Source organism: Ochotona princeps, chromosome 8, assembly GCF_030435755.1.
Source record: "Ochotona princeps isolate mOchPri1 chromosome 8, mOchPri1.hap1, whole genome shotgun sequence".
NCBI lineage: Eukaryota > Metazoa > Chordata > Mammalia > Lagomorpha > Ochotonidae > Ochotona > Ochotona princeps.
The window spans coordinates 18,256,968-18,271,440 of NC_080839.1; the positions used below are offsets into that span (position 1 = coordinate 18,256,968).

Consider the following 14,473-nt stretch of genomic DNA (forward strand, 5'->3'; position numbering starts at 1 on the left):
ATTAATTAAAAGAGCATTAGAAAAGTTCTTGGAAAATGAATAATATGAAAAAAGCCATGCATGGATTGTAAAAATATTTTTGCACTACAACTTATTCCCAATTTAAATTTTCAACTTTTTGAAATACATCATATTGCGGAGCTTGTGGTAATCCTAACTCAATTCACTTTAGCTTTTGTGTTCGCTGAAATGTATATTTTGAATATTACAGATTTTGAAAGCATAGCAATATGCTAAAGTGGAAAAGAAAGCATTGCTATTTTTCTTTTTTATTCTTCTAAACATTTCTTAGAAGGAAACAATGAACTAAGAATGTACCCAGCTGCTTGCCTATAATTATAGTTTCCTAGTGTTAGACAATTATACCTGTGTAATAGTTCATTATACAATATTATAATTTTTGTCTTACAAGCAAAATGTCTCATTTTCTTATAGGGGACATAGACGTTTTCTCATATGTGTTTACTAAATCTCCTAAGAGAGTTTCTTCATTGTCTTTAGCAACAACATTGCTTAGGAAATAAAACTCAATGGGCTTGTTAAATAACCATCTTGCCTATGGTTTTCCTTATTCATTTCTTTCAGTGCCAATCCTCTGGTAATACCTAAAAGTTGAATGAAAGGTACAAATATTACCAAATATTCTGTACCCTATCTAAATTGAAAGGCTTGTTATCCAAATACAAGCTGGTAAATGAGCATTCCGAAGCAGTAACTAAGGCAGTTCTGCAAGTTATACAAAAGTGAATCTCTGTTTTCTTAAGCAAAGACAGCCAAAGGAGGTTAAAGCTGAAATGTGTGGCAGAAGTGTCTTATTCGCCACAGCCAGATTTACAAAAGCACAGGATGAAAGTACCTTTTCCTTTAGAGATTTCTCATAGTTTCTGTGATAAAGTGATTATCAACACCTGCGAAGTTGAAGGATCAACACAGCCATGAAAAGCGCTGAGTCACATTCGTTCTCTACCTCATATGATTGTGAATGATGAATAAGTCCCATATTTTTTAAATATTTAATTGGCTAAAGACATTCAGGAAATTGAGATTTCATAGGCTCCAACAAGGATTATCATAGTAGAAATAACTGGACAAATAGCATCATAGGAAGTTTCTAGAGTCAAACCTGTAGATGTTAGTGAAGAAAAACCCGGAGGAGCTCAGGGAAAGAATCAGGGTGGAAGGACCAGTATGAATGCTTACCAAGACATTGAGAGCTTTCTGAGGAAGATGTGATAACGCCAGATGTGGAGGGGGTGTTCATCAGCCCCTGCTCCTGACTCACCTCTGTTTGCTCTTTGGAGGAACAGGTCGGGCGGGAAGCTGCACTGCAAGTCAAGGCATTTAAAAGATACTGGAAACACCCTGGAACCAGAAGTGGCCGTTCACTTGATTAGGATCACCCTGACCACCACAATGTCAAGTCCAAGGAGAAGGTGTGTGCAGACGTGAACAGAGCAGTGAAGGAAAGAATCTGAAGGTCAAAGGACCACTCTGAGTTCCTACCAAGACACTGCGAATTAGTACAAGAAACACACTTTGTGATTTTCCCAGGTCCTAAGACCTGGGATTGGTTCCTACGGGAACCCATAGGTGGCTCATTGAGCTGTAAAGTCCTTCTAAGACTGTTCAGCAGACGCCTGGCATCAGCGTTGATCCAGAAGTAGGAGTTAAAGTCACCATTGCAGATGCTTAAACCAAACAACTACTTTAATAAATGAAATGCACAGAGACAGACAGATACATCGCATTGCTTCACACCTTGACGTCCTTAACAGCCTGATCTGGGCCAGACTGAAGCCACAGACAACCTGAAATTGTTCTCCCAAGGGAGTGGTAGAGATCCAACTGCTTGAAAAGTCACTTGGTGCCTATGAAGGTGCATATTAGCAGCAAGTTGGAATTTGAAGCAGAGTGGAATTTAATCAATACACTTCATGGGATGCGAGTGTTCCAAGAAGCATATTACCCACCATGTCCATTGTGATCCCTTTTAGGCCTGGTTATCTTAAACAGTGCTTCCTTTCTCCCAAAATGCAATGGCTCTTAAAAAAAATACTGAAAAACATCTTGCAAGAATCGGAAATTTGGCTTTACATTATGCACGCCACATTTTAATTCACATGGAAACATTTCCATGTGGCTCTTTCCAAAACTGTTCACTGCTGCGTTATCTGCTTATGTCACCTTTTATCTTTCTTTTTTCTTTCATTAGCAAATATCACTGTATTTTTTCTTTTCAGGTCTCTGCGGTCTGAAAATCTTTTTTTTTTTTTTCATTTTTATGATGCAGTTCTGCCTCAGTTATACCAGTTCTGCTGCCCAACCACATCAACAGGAGACACTGTATGACGAGGCTCCTTAGCAGCTGAGGACGCAGTTGGGAAAGCTGTAATGAGTTATAGGTTGGTATCTTCCTTGTTTTATCTGGTAGTCTTCTTACTCTGCTTCACTAATTATTTCATTAAAAGAAAAAAAAAGAAAAACAAAACAAAACAAAAGGTCTCTTGTGCATTTCCTTTACTCTGTGTTTGGGACTCGCCTTGTTTGCTCTGCAGAGCCTTTGTGGTCCAGCGTTTCTCCATCTCCTCTTAAGAACTCTGAGTGATGAACTATGTTCTCTGTGACAACTGTTTCCTGAGTTGCTGGTCTCCCCAAACTTGAATATAATAAAACACACACTGTAAAACGAGGAATGTTGCTTTAAACATTTGAAAAATTATCATTGACCATTGTGTATTATTTGGAGAAAATAAATGTATTTTTGATGCAGACTTGCTTGGGTCACACTTCTTTGACTTGATACCCGAAATCAGTAGAAATTACTAACCCACAGCTTTTATCCCTTGCCCAGAATATTGTTTTTATATTTTAACCAAAATATCCTCAGAAGTCTTTAATTGTTTTTTAGTTTGCACAGTCCTATAACAAAACTTTGAAGAAACAATTTCCAAATGTGTATTTCTTAGTTGGCAGTTGATGGCCTCAATGAATTATCAATTTTTCCTTTATCGTTCCACTTGTCATATAGTCTATTCTCTAATCATACCATGATACAAGTATTGGTTTCTTGTACATGAGGATGATTTTATTTTCATATAAAAATCTAAGTTTTCAGGGCCCGGCGGCGTGGCCTAGCGGCTAAAGTCCTCGCCTTGAAAGCCCCGGGATCCCATATGGGCGCCGGTTCTAATCCCGGCAGCTCCACTTCCCATCCAGCTCCCTGCTTGTGGCCTGGGAAAGCAGTGGAGGACGGCCCAAAGCTTTGGGACCCTGCACCCGCGTGGGAGACCCGGAAGAGGTTCCTGGTTCCGGGCTTCGGATCGGCGCGTACCGGCCCGTTGCGGCTCACTTGGGGAGTGAAACATCGGATGGAAGATCTTCCTCTCTGTCTCTCCTCCTCTCTGTATATCCGGCTTTCCAATAAAAAAAAAAAAAAATCTAAGTTTTCAAAGAAAAAAACAGCAAAGTTGAGTAATTCTGGCATAAATATTTTGTGCTGAAATTGAAAATATAAATGCATTTAAATGCTAGTGTTTGCACTGGAGTATTGCCAGAACATTAGTATAGTCATAGTATTGATAATGGATCTCCAGAAACAGTATCGTTTGTAGTCAAAAAGGTCAAGCCTTTTTTGGCAATATCCCATGCTTAAATCCTAGGAATTGTATCTTTTTAACACAAACCTCTACCTTAGAAGTCTGAATCCTTTTTCTAAAGACTTGTGTTCACAAACAAACTAAAAAAATTAAAATTAGTCAGGCTTAAATAGTATTTTGTCTCTTAAAAATGGAAAATAGGGCCTGGCATGACAGCCTAGCAGCTGAAATTCTTGCCTTGAACTCCCTGGAATCCCATATGGCTGCCTAGTCTAATCCCAGCAGTCCCGCTTCTCATCCAGCTCCCTGAGGCCTGGGAAAGCAGTCCAGGATGGCCTAAGCCTTGGGACCCTGCACCAGTTGGGTGACCCAGAAGAAGCTCCTGGCTTCTGGCTTCATATTGGCTTAGCTCCAGTTGTTGCAGCAGCTTGAGGAGTGAACCATCAGACAGAAGATTTTCCTCTCTGTCTCTCCTCCTCTCTGTATATCTGCCTTTCCAATACAAATAATTTTTAAAAAATGGAAAATACTTGAAAATGGACTCTTTTTTAGTACAAAAAGAGAGACCATGTAAATTTCATGAAGCTTTATGGACTCATGGCACCACAATTTAGGCAGCAATGGCAAACATTTCCAAGAAATATTCTCAGTCCTCACAGACTTTGTGGTGCGCTTAGAGGCAATTAGATCAAGTCCTAATAAGAACGGAGGTGGAAAAGTGTAAGGGCAGAGAGGTGCCGAGCATGCAGTGGGCGGCAGCTGTGAAGTCAGGACTGAAATGCTGAAACCTAAGGGAGTACTCTAGCTGCCGAAGAGTTGAAAAGCAGATATTGTATGTGTTTTCCCAAAGGTGCGTAGGAGAGAATAAAGACAAGAAGATACTGAGGACAAGGCAATGGGGTAACAATTCCAACTGTGATAAAAGTGGCCTCTGCATTCATACCTTCAAATATGTTGTTCTTTATTCAACAGGTGTTTTTCTAAAGGAAATGATTTAAGAAATTCTTCAATTACATAAAAGCACTGAAGCCTGAACATTAAGATTTCTATTTCCTCAGATTTGTTTACTTGCTTTTTTATATGAAAATATAAGCATTTGTGTACCTTAAGTGAGATTCTTACTTCTGACTAATCAGAAACAAAAGCAAAGGTAATGTCAATTTCTGCAAGGATTTGGCACAACATGGAGTGCTAATTGCTATGCCCTGAAAGACAACAAAACTTTCATTTACTGCATTCCATTTCTTATCCTAATAGCAATCAGGCTCTCTTTTTTAAAAAAATCAGAAACTAGTATTATCTTTTATACAGTATGAATACAGTCTTTCAAAACATCAGCTGATTTGCAAAATAAAAAAACTCCCAATTTGGGCATTCACATGCTAATAAAAAGAGCAGACAGAAACTCCTCTGAGAGCCAGGTGTAGCTCCTTTTCAATACAGGTATTCACATGGATTTGCCTGTGATGTCAAATGAATCTCTATAGGAAGTCATTCACTTGTTTATTTTTATTACAAACAGCATGTACAATTATTATTAACCCTGAATTCCTATTTTCCCATTTTAGGTTATATTATGTTTTGAGACTATTTGGTCCCCCTCTTTATCTTGTTGCAAATAGGTTACCATATGACTTTTCTAGCCTGAATTTAAAGGCGAATAAAAGAGACATTTTTTTCTTTGCAGATCTTTAACACTTTCTTTTTCTTTCCATTGCCCTCAAAGGCTCTAGACTGTCCATCAGAATCCCTGAAATGAGTATATTAAATGTATAAATGACATTTCTATATAATGCAGTGTAGAAAAAGAGCTTTAATGAAACAATTCTAATATCCATTTAGATGAGAAAGATGTTACTTTGACATAGCCTAATACATGTGGGAGATAATCATTTAATACAGTGTGTATGTAACAGGTGAGCATTTGATCCAGTGGTTAGATATGTGCTAGTATGCTCATTTCCCATATCAGAGCACCTGAGCTTTATTCTTGGCTAAGACTCTACTCCAGCTCCCTCTAAGTGAAAACATTCAAGTCATCGAATTCCCAGCTCTCAGTTTCAGTCCTCTCTACTTTGACCCAACATCATCTTTGCAAACATCTTAGGAGTGAGGTAACAGACAGAAACTCTGTATCTCATCAAAAAAAAAAGCAGGAGTGGAAGGAAGGAAAAAGAAAGAGAAAGAAAGAAAGAAAGAAAGAAAGAAAGAAAGAAAGAAAGAAAGAAAGAAAGAGAGAAAGAAAGAAAGAAAGAAAGAAAAAGAAAGAAGAAAGAGGAAGAGAGGAAGGAAGGAAGGAAGAAAGAGAGGAAGGAAGGAAGGAAGGAAAGAAGGGGAAAGAAACAAGAAAAATATTATGGGAACTGAATGGTCCATTTTTGAAGAATAGCTTCAGTGGCCTTCCATCAGGTTCCATCTCTCAATGATTCTACCTTCCCAAGGCCATCATACCAGGTACCACACTGCAGACATCAGACCCCTCAGAGAACACATCCAAATCAAATGCAAATAAACAGGTGCCAAGAATTTTTATCCCACATCTCCCCACAGGGAGTGAGAAGTGAAGTGATAAATTTAAATACAGTCAGACACTTCTTTATAACACAGGCCTATTTACTGAGGATATAGTTCAAATAAACAGGAACCAAGCATTTTTATCCCACATCTCCCCTCAGGGAGTTAGAAGTGAAGTAATAAATTTAAATACAATCAGACACTTCTTTATAACACAGGCCTATTTACTGAGGATACATTTTTACCAAAGCTTCAGCCAAGAAGAATTGTTTGTTCAACTGCATTCACATCTTGCTCTACTGTTTACCTACTAGGGTAAAAGCTGGGAAACACTTGTGAAGGTTGCAAATCTAGCCTTGTTCCTTCCTAGCTTTGATCCATGGAGAAGTTAAAATAATTATTAGATATGGAATGACTTACCTTTCCCGTACTTTAGTATATCGTCAATTGGTACTTAATATAATAAGATCTGGGTATACTCTAGGGAGATAAAAATAAGAATGCAGTGTTCAGAAGTCTTTGCAATCTATAGTTACAAAAGCATTATATAGAAATTGAATCCTAGTAACATAAAAGCTCACAGCAAAAACTTCATACTGAACTTCCTGTGATCCAATTCATCATTTCTGTCATCAAGATAAGTTAAGAGACATACTAAGAGGAAAGGGGGAGTATCTGATTGAAAAGACACAGTAAATATCAGAATCCAACTTAGAGATGACACAGATCAGAGATTTAGAATTACTGGACAAGAATGCAAAGTAACTTACTATTAGTATGTTAAGAGCTATTAATAGAGCATTTTTATAACATAGAAAAAACATGGAATATGTAAAAAGTGAGAAAGAAACTGAAGGGGAGAAATGAACTCAAAACTTGCTAAGAAAAGTAAAGGATGTCTTTGATAAACTTGATAGTAGATTGGCTATGGAAAGCATTAATGAGCTTCAATACATCAATAAAGGTATTCCATAATGAAGCACAGAGAGCTTTAAAAAAGTGTTTGAAAATAGAACTGGGCCCGGCACCGTAGCCTAGCGGCTAAAAGTCCTCGCCTTGAACGCCTTGGGATCCCATATGGGCGCCGGTTCTAATCCCGGCAGCTCCACTTCCCATCCAGCTCCCTGCTTGTGGACTAGGCAAGGCAGTTGAGGATGGCCCAAATCTTTGGGACCCTGCACCTGCGTGGGAGACCCGGAAGAGGTTCCTGGTTCCCGGCTTTGGATCGGCATAGCACCAGCCTATTGCGGTCACTTGGGGAATGAATCATCGGATGGAAGATCTTCTCCTCTGTCTCTCCTCCTCTCTGTACATCTGACTTTGTAATAAAAAATAATTAATAAATCTTAAAAAAACAAGAAGAAAGAAAATAGAACCAAGGCAGACATTTTGTCTTATCAGGCTAAGCTGCTGCTTGCAATAGTGGCAACATATATGCGTCATTGCATGTGAGAGAATGGGTTTGAGTCCCAATGGCTCCATTTCTGATCTAGCTAAGTGGCAAAGCACCAGAGAAAGTGGAAGATGTTCCTGCTACCTGGGCTGTTGCCACTCAGCAGGGATACTTCGATGGAGCTCTGGGCTACTGGTGTTGTGGGGAATTTCATATAAAACCATAAAGATGGCCTTGGTTCTTGTCTCACAAAAGAAAAATTTTCATGCAGACAATTCCAGTCAACAAAGCAAGATGTATTAAAGATGTTAAAGAGGCTAACCCCGTGCTGCAGCAGGAGTGGGAAGAAACCCAAGAAAATGATGAGAAAACACAGTGTTCTGAGAGAGAGGGAGAGAGAGAAACTAGAAGAACAGTTAATAATCACGGGAATTCTAAACCTGTCTTTTTATTCAGAACAAAAAGACCACAAAGATTGCTCCTTCCCATTGTCTTGAAAAGCTGAAATCTCAGGCCCCAACTCCTAGCATCTTCATAATCCAAATTCAAAGAAATGGAGGTTGGCACTGATCTAGTCAATGATAGTGTTTTGGGGAGATCCTTGGCAATCCTTTCATGGGTTTTTTGTGACCCTTTTCGATTTCCTGATAAAACAGTAACTCTGGGATTTGAACTCACATACCAATAATGGCTCCACCTAACAGCCCCATTGCTATTCTTATGGTAAAATCAGAAGGCAACAGAAACTCATCTTCCATAGGAGGCACAAAAATTACTGGAGAAACAAGACTTTATCTCTACAAAGATAAACTTCACCAGAGACCATGACCCTAACTATCCTTGCACTGACTTCTGCCTAAGTGAGCCCCACCTTTGCAGCCACTTAGAGTGAATCACAGGAGTGAATGTTCTCTCTGTTAAGGTTCAATTTGAATAAATAAATTAATATTTGATAATACATCTTTTTAAAATGAATAAAAATAGAATCACCTAAAATGTGGAATCATTTCAAAAGGTATAGTATGCATGGAATTGTAATATCCAAAGTAAGGGAATGAAGTAGAAGGCATAATTAATAAGACTATAGCTAGGGGGGCTTCAGAGTTAACGGTGAGCACTAAGTCACAGAATCAGGAGACTCAGAGATTACCAAGAGGGAAAATTGTGTCATATTTTATTTTGACCTTCTAGTGCATATTGCCATGTAAAAGGATCCAGAGCAAAAAACCACAGACTGTTCAATTATATGGCAGGCTGGAAAAAGCAAATAGCTAAGACAGATTTCAGCAGCACTTAAAATTTGTGGCATGAATATTGGAGTCAAAGATTGAATCAAGCATTTACCTCTCAAGTATCCTTTGAAATTCACTTAATCAGAATGTTCCTTGGAATTTCTATTTGTAAAATTGTGCACTTTAAGATTGATGTAAGAATGTGTTAGTTTAGGTATTCTAAAACAGGCAAGAACGAACAGATCATTTGTAAAATCCCTGGTAAGCAGCACTGACAAGTTTTTCTTCTTTTTCCCCTCCCTCTTCTTGTATTCCTTTTTGCATATCAACAATTGGCTTTTCCAACATCTTTTATTGAAGGAAACGTATCCTTTATCCATTGTTTATTCTTCCCTTATTAAATGTCACTTTAACACATAATATACAAATTGATGTCTGGGCTATCCATTCTGCTTTTATGGGTTTTTTTGTCTTTATTTTTTGTATTGATGCTGAATTATTTTTCTTATGATCACTTTGTAGTACAGGAATGTTAGAATTAGAAAATTCTGGGCCCAGTATGATGGCTTAATGGCTAAATCCTCACTTTAAAAGAGCTGGGATCCCAGTGGGTACTAATTTGTGTCTTGGTTGATCCACTTCCCATCCAGGTCCCTGCTTATGGGCTGGGAAAGCTGTAGAGAATGGCCCAAAGCCTTGGGACCCTGCACCCGCGTGGGAGACTTGGAAGAAGCTCCTGGATCCTGTCTCCTGGCATTGATCTTCTCAGCCCTGGCCAGTGTAGCCATTTGGAAAGTTTACCAGCAAATAGAAGATTTTTTTCTCTGCCCTTCCTTCTCTTTGAAAATCTAATCTACTTTTCCAGTAAATATAAATAAATCTTTTTTAAAATTGGAAAATTCTGTAAAATTGCCAGAAGCACAATACACATATAACTTTGTTTACATTTTTATGAACTAATAATAGACTTATAAAATATTGATAACATAATCCTATTTATGATAATTTCAAAAATAATAACATTCTAACATAAAAAGGAGAGGAAACAAATACACTAAAAATTGTAAGACATCAAAGAATGAATTTCAACACATAAATAAATGGAAAGACAACATGTGAATGGATGAAATTGTAAGAATTGATATTGTTACAATGCCCAAACATACAGCATGATCTATAAATTCAATGTAATCCTTACTAGGACCCCAATTTCCAGGAAAGACAGTTAGCACAGATTTTAAAATCAGTTTTAAGAAATCCATATGCCATGTCAGACTGCTAAGGTTGAGCTGACACATCTCCTCCTCTGTTTACTGTTTCCAACTACTGAATCCCCGGAGAGGGAGCAAAGATGACACAAGTAGCTGAGTCTCCTTCAGTGTGGGATATATGGGTTGAGTTCTTGGCTCTGGGTCCTATTGCTTTTATTATTTTTCCCATTGTTTGCTTACTCTCTCTTTTCTTTTCTTTTCTTCGCCATGATCCACTTATCTTTTATCCCATTACCCCCTCCTTGTCCATCAATTTTGTTTTCCTTGATATTATCCTTTAGAGTCTTGTTTTCCTTGATATTCCATTCTTTTTGATATTCCATTATTCTTCTAAATTTTAGCTCATACTTAAATATACCTTAAAGTCATAAACATAAGCTTTACAAATCAGAGTTTAATATTCTACATTTTAAAATGGATTTTATTGAGACATTAACGCATTTGAGTTTTCGAAAAAAAAAATATTACCAATGTCTTCTTCTCCCCAGTGACTAACTACAGTGCACAAAAGTATTCAAAAATGGAAAGACTTTGAGGTGCTAAAGACACATTTCAACTGCAATATTTTTATTTCCATTTCCTAGAGTCCGCCCCTCACAAGAAGCACTCTTTCTGGAATAACAGACCCTGGGCCAATTGTTATGATAGCAAAGTATGTCTGAGTGGTAAACAGCCTATCAGTTTGAGCTAAGACCTTCCAAAATACCATTCAGTTGACTCTCTCTCTCCTCCTTTTCTCTCTCTTTTTCTCTCACTCTCTCACTCTCCCCTTCTCTATTCTTATTTTCAATCAAGTGTGTGTTGACCAAACTTTATTTTTTAAAGAAAAAAAAATGGATGAAAAGAGAATTGTTAAATGTAGACAAAAATTACTGACCTTTAAAACATTGTCTTCCAAATTTTCCAGTGAAGGGGCATAGAATAAAAATTTTGCCAGCACAAGGTTAAAGCAAAAAAGTCATAAATAAACATGAGTTGAAGCCAAGGTGAGCCCACTAATGAATGAAATCTATCATTTCTGTACTACTAGAAGAATATTCTAGTCCTTTAAAACCTGTAGTAAGACATGTCACATTTTTTCCTTCTGAATATTTTGAAGGAATAAAATTGAAATAGTTTCAACATGAAAGCCTTGATGCCTTAAGTCAACATAGAGAAATAACAGCTGTTTATATTTATATATTTGTCAATAGAGTCTATTATAAATTGGTCAGCCAAATAGAAGCATAACAAATTTTATTGTCAAGCACAAATTGAATAGATATATAGTGTACTTCTCAAGTTATCCAAATGTATTGAAATTTGAAGTCATTTTATCATTCGAAAGCATAATATTTGGAGTTATAGATTATGTTGCTAGAATTCATTTGACCTCAGTTCAGAAATTGTCAAAATTTTATTTAGAAGTAACTATTAATCTAACCCCTGCCTGTTTATCATAAACTTTTATTAAAATGTCTTTCTACTAGTAAAACTGATATGTTAAATAGAATAATTTATTATTTAGAGATAGAGTCAACAAAATAAAAAATACATGTAATTATTTTCTGTGTCAGACAAGCTTTAAAGGGAGCTGATTTGAAACAAACATCAATTGTAAATATATTTTTTTGTTGTTCTTTTAACATTGGAAGAAATTTAAACAAGAGACTTGTCTTCAGGCAGGCAGTGAGGAGTATACAGAAATCAATCTAAATGTCCAGCTGCAAACTGTGTTTTTAAAAAGGCATTGTACAACAGGATTTCTCCCTTAGATACCATAAATACAAAATACCTAGGCAACTGAGACCAGGGACCATCCAGGAGCTTAAGCTGAATTGTAAGTGATTGCTAGCTTTTCTCAAATCTCTCACTGCTTTACTCAAACATGAAAATAGTTTTCTGTAAGTATCTGAATCATTTTCTTTCAAAGCTTTTCACTATGACTTTAAGGGAGAATGGAGTTTGCGTGTTTAGAATTTATGGCATGCTTCTTCACATGTGTTATCGATTGTAGACTAAAACATTTCTGAAACATCAGTAATCCTGTAATTATCTACAAGTAAAATTATTAGTATCCAACATACATTAATTTTTTGTGAAATCAAGATTAAATGTGATAGTACAAGTAGATACCTGGTCCTAGAAGCATTTCTTTTGTGTTTTTAAAAATTATTTACATAAAGGAAGTAAATAGAATGCAATTATGTAAACTAAATATTGGTCTGGTGGGGCAGCAAGCATTGTAGGGCAGCTGGTTACAGAGCCACTTGACAGTGGGAGCTCAGACACGCATCCCTGCTGTGGAAGGCCCTGAAGGAATTCCCAGCTCTGGCTTCAGCCTTTTCCTATGCTGCATGTTGAAATCTTTTGGAGAGTGAATAGATGGTTGGAAGATTTGTTTCTTTCTCTAGCTTTCCCTCTCTATCACACTGACTCTCAAATAAATGAATACATTTTAAAAAGAATTTGGTATTTTGCTGTACCTAGATTTTGCTAATTTTCACCCAATATTTCTAATATTATTACATTTAGGAAATTTTTCATTATACTTTGTCACAGCCTTCAAAATGCATACCTTTATATGCCATCATTGTCACAGTTCACTTGATAGTTTGATATACATATGAAGCTTCCATTTTCAGGTATTATGGTCAAATGTTATTAAAACTGATATTTTCACTAATTTATTTATGAGTAATCTTATGAACATAAAATTAAATAGTACATACTTTAAAGGTGTATTTTGCCACATATATACAACCAACTAGTCTTCAATAAAGAATTGAAAATAACCCAGGGAAAATGTTGGGCCTCTTTAGAAAATGCTAAATTGGATAGGATATGCTAAATTGTCCTAAATTAATTAGGACAATTCGATATTAGCTTGCAGAAATAAGAAAAAAGACCCTTACCCATCACAGTACACAAAATCAACTCTAAATAGATCAAGGATTTAACCTGACACAGAGAAGCCATCACATCATTAGAGAAAAGCATAGGAACAACTCTGCAAGGGATACAGGAATTAGTAAAACCTTCTTAGAAAAGGCAAGAAAAGCTCAGGGAGTAAAGGCCAAAATAAACAAATAGGACTACATCAAACTAAGAAGCTTCTGTACAGCAAAGCAGACAATCAAAAAAGCAAGAAACAACCAACAGAATGGGAGAAAACGTTTGCACACTGCACAACAGATAGGGGACTAACATCCAGAATTTACAAAGAGCTTCAGAAACTCAACAACAGCAAAATAACCACCTCTGTGGAGAAATAAGTGGACAAAATGAACAAGCATTTTTTAGAACACTTTCAAATGGCTAATAGACATATGAAAAATGTTCAGGTTACCTAGATATTACAGAAATACAAATTAAAGCTACATTGAGTTTCCATTAACAACACCTACTAGCACAGATGTGGGGGAGGGAAGGTAACTTTCTCTACCATTTATGGGACAGTAGGCTTAGTGCAACCACTATGGAAAACAGTATGAAAAGTGCTCAGAGAACTGAAAATTTATCTGCCATACCACCCAGTTTTTGCACTCCTGGCAACATACCCCAAAAAAGTGAAATCTGCATATGAGAAAGTGAACTACAATCTTATATATAGCAACATAATCCACAACAGTGAAGACATGGAAACAATCCAGATACCTGTTGAAAGAGAAAGGAATAAAGAACCTGAGTGCATCTACCCCACTGATTATCACCTAGCCATTAAAAAGAATGAAATTCTGCTATTAGCAACCAAATAGTCCCAACTGGCCATCATTATGTTCAGTGAAACAAGCCATTCCAAAAGGACAAATACCATATATTCTCTCTGATATAAGGCTACATTCATGCAAAATACAGAGCAAATAGAAGTATGGATGAATGGGTGTATACATATGATTTCATAAATGAACTGTATCCTGGAGGCTAGCGTATCTGGAAATGAGGATGCCTTGCAGTGTGTCCTTCTGCTTCGGAGGAAAGGGTAGACTCCCAGTGAAACATGTAAAGATACCTCAATAGTAGGTTTCTAGATTTTCTGCCTTTGTCTGTATCTGCAATGCCAAGATACATGTGAGTGGCAGAATGTTGAGTTTGTAACTGTTGCTGGTGGAATATACTGCTGTAATCACATGGGATGGAGCCGTGGGAGGCAAAGGTGGGGAGGCAGAGGGATACAAATACTTGAGTCCCAGACTGAGTTCCCAGCTCCTGGCCCAGTTCTAGCTATAGGCATCTGGGGAGTGAGTCAATAGACAGAAGATGTGTTTGTCTGCCTTTGTCTCTCTATTTGCCTTTCAAATAAAATGAAGACACTTTTTTCTAATTAAGGGAAAAACGAAGCTTTGAGGACTTGAGAGCTTTTGCTTTCCTTCCACGGAGTGCAAACATCTACTGACATTACAATGTGTATAGCTGTGTTTTATTTCGTGGACTTACACTGCTCTCCTCTACACAGTGACCCTAATGTGGCCCAACTGGTCATTTAAA

The 14,473-nt window shown here is 37.1% G+C and overlaps 1 pseudogene; it reads left to right on the forward strand.

Moving 5' to 3' along the window:
* Positions 1 to 1,242: 1,242 nt before the first annotated feature.
* Positions 1,243 to 1,693, forward strand: LOC118759800 (small ribosomal subunit protein uS10-like; annotated as a pseudogene).
* The last annotated feature ends 12,780 nt before the right edge of the window (positions 1,694 to 14,473 follow it).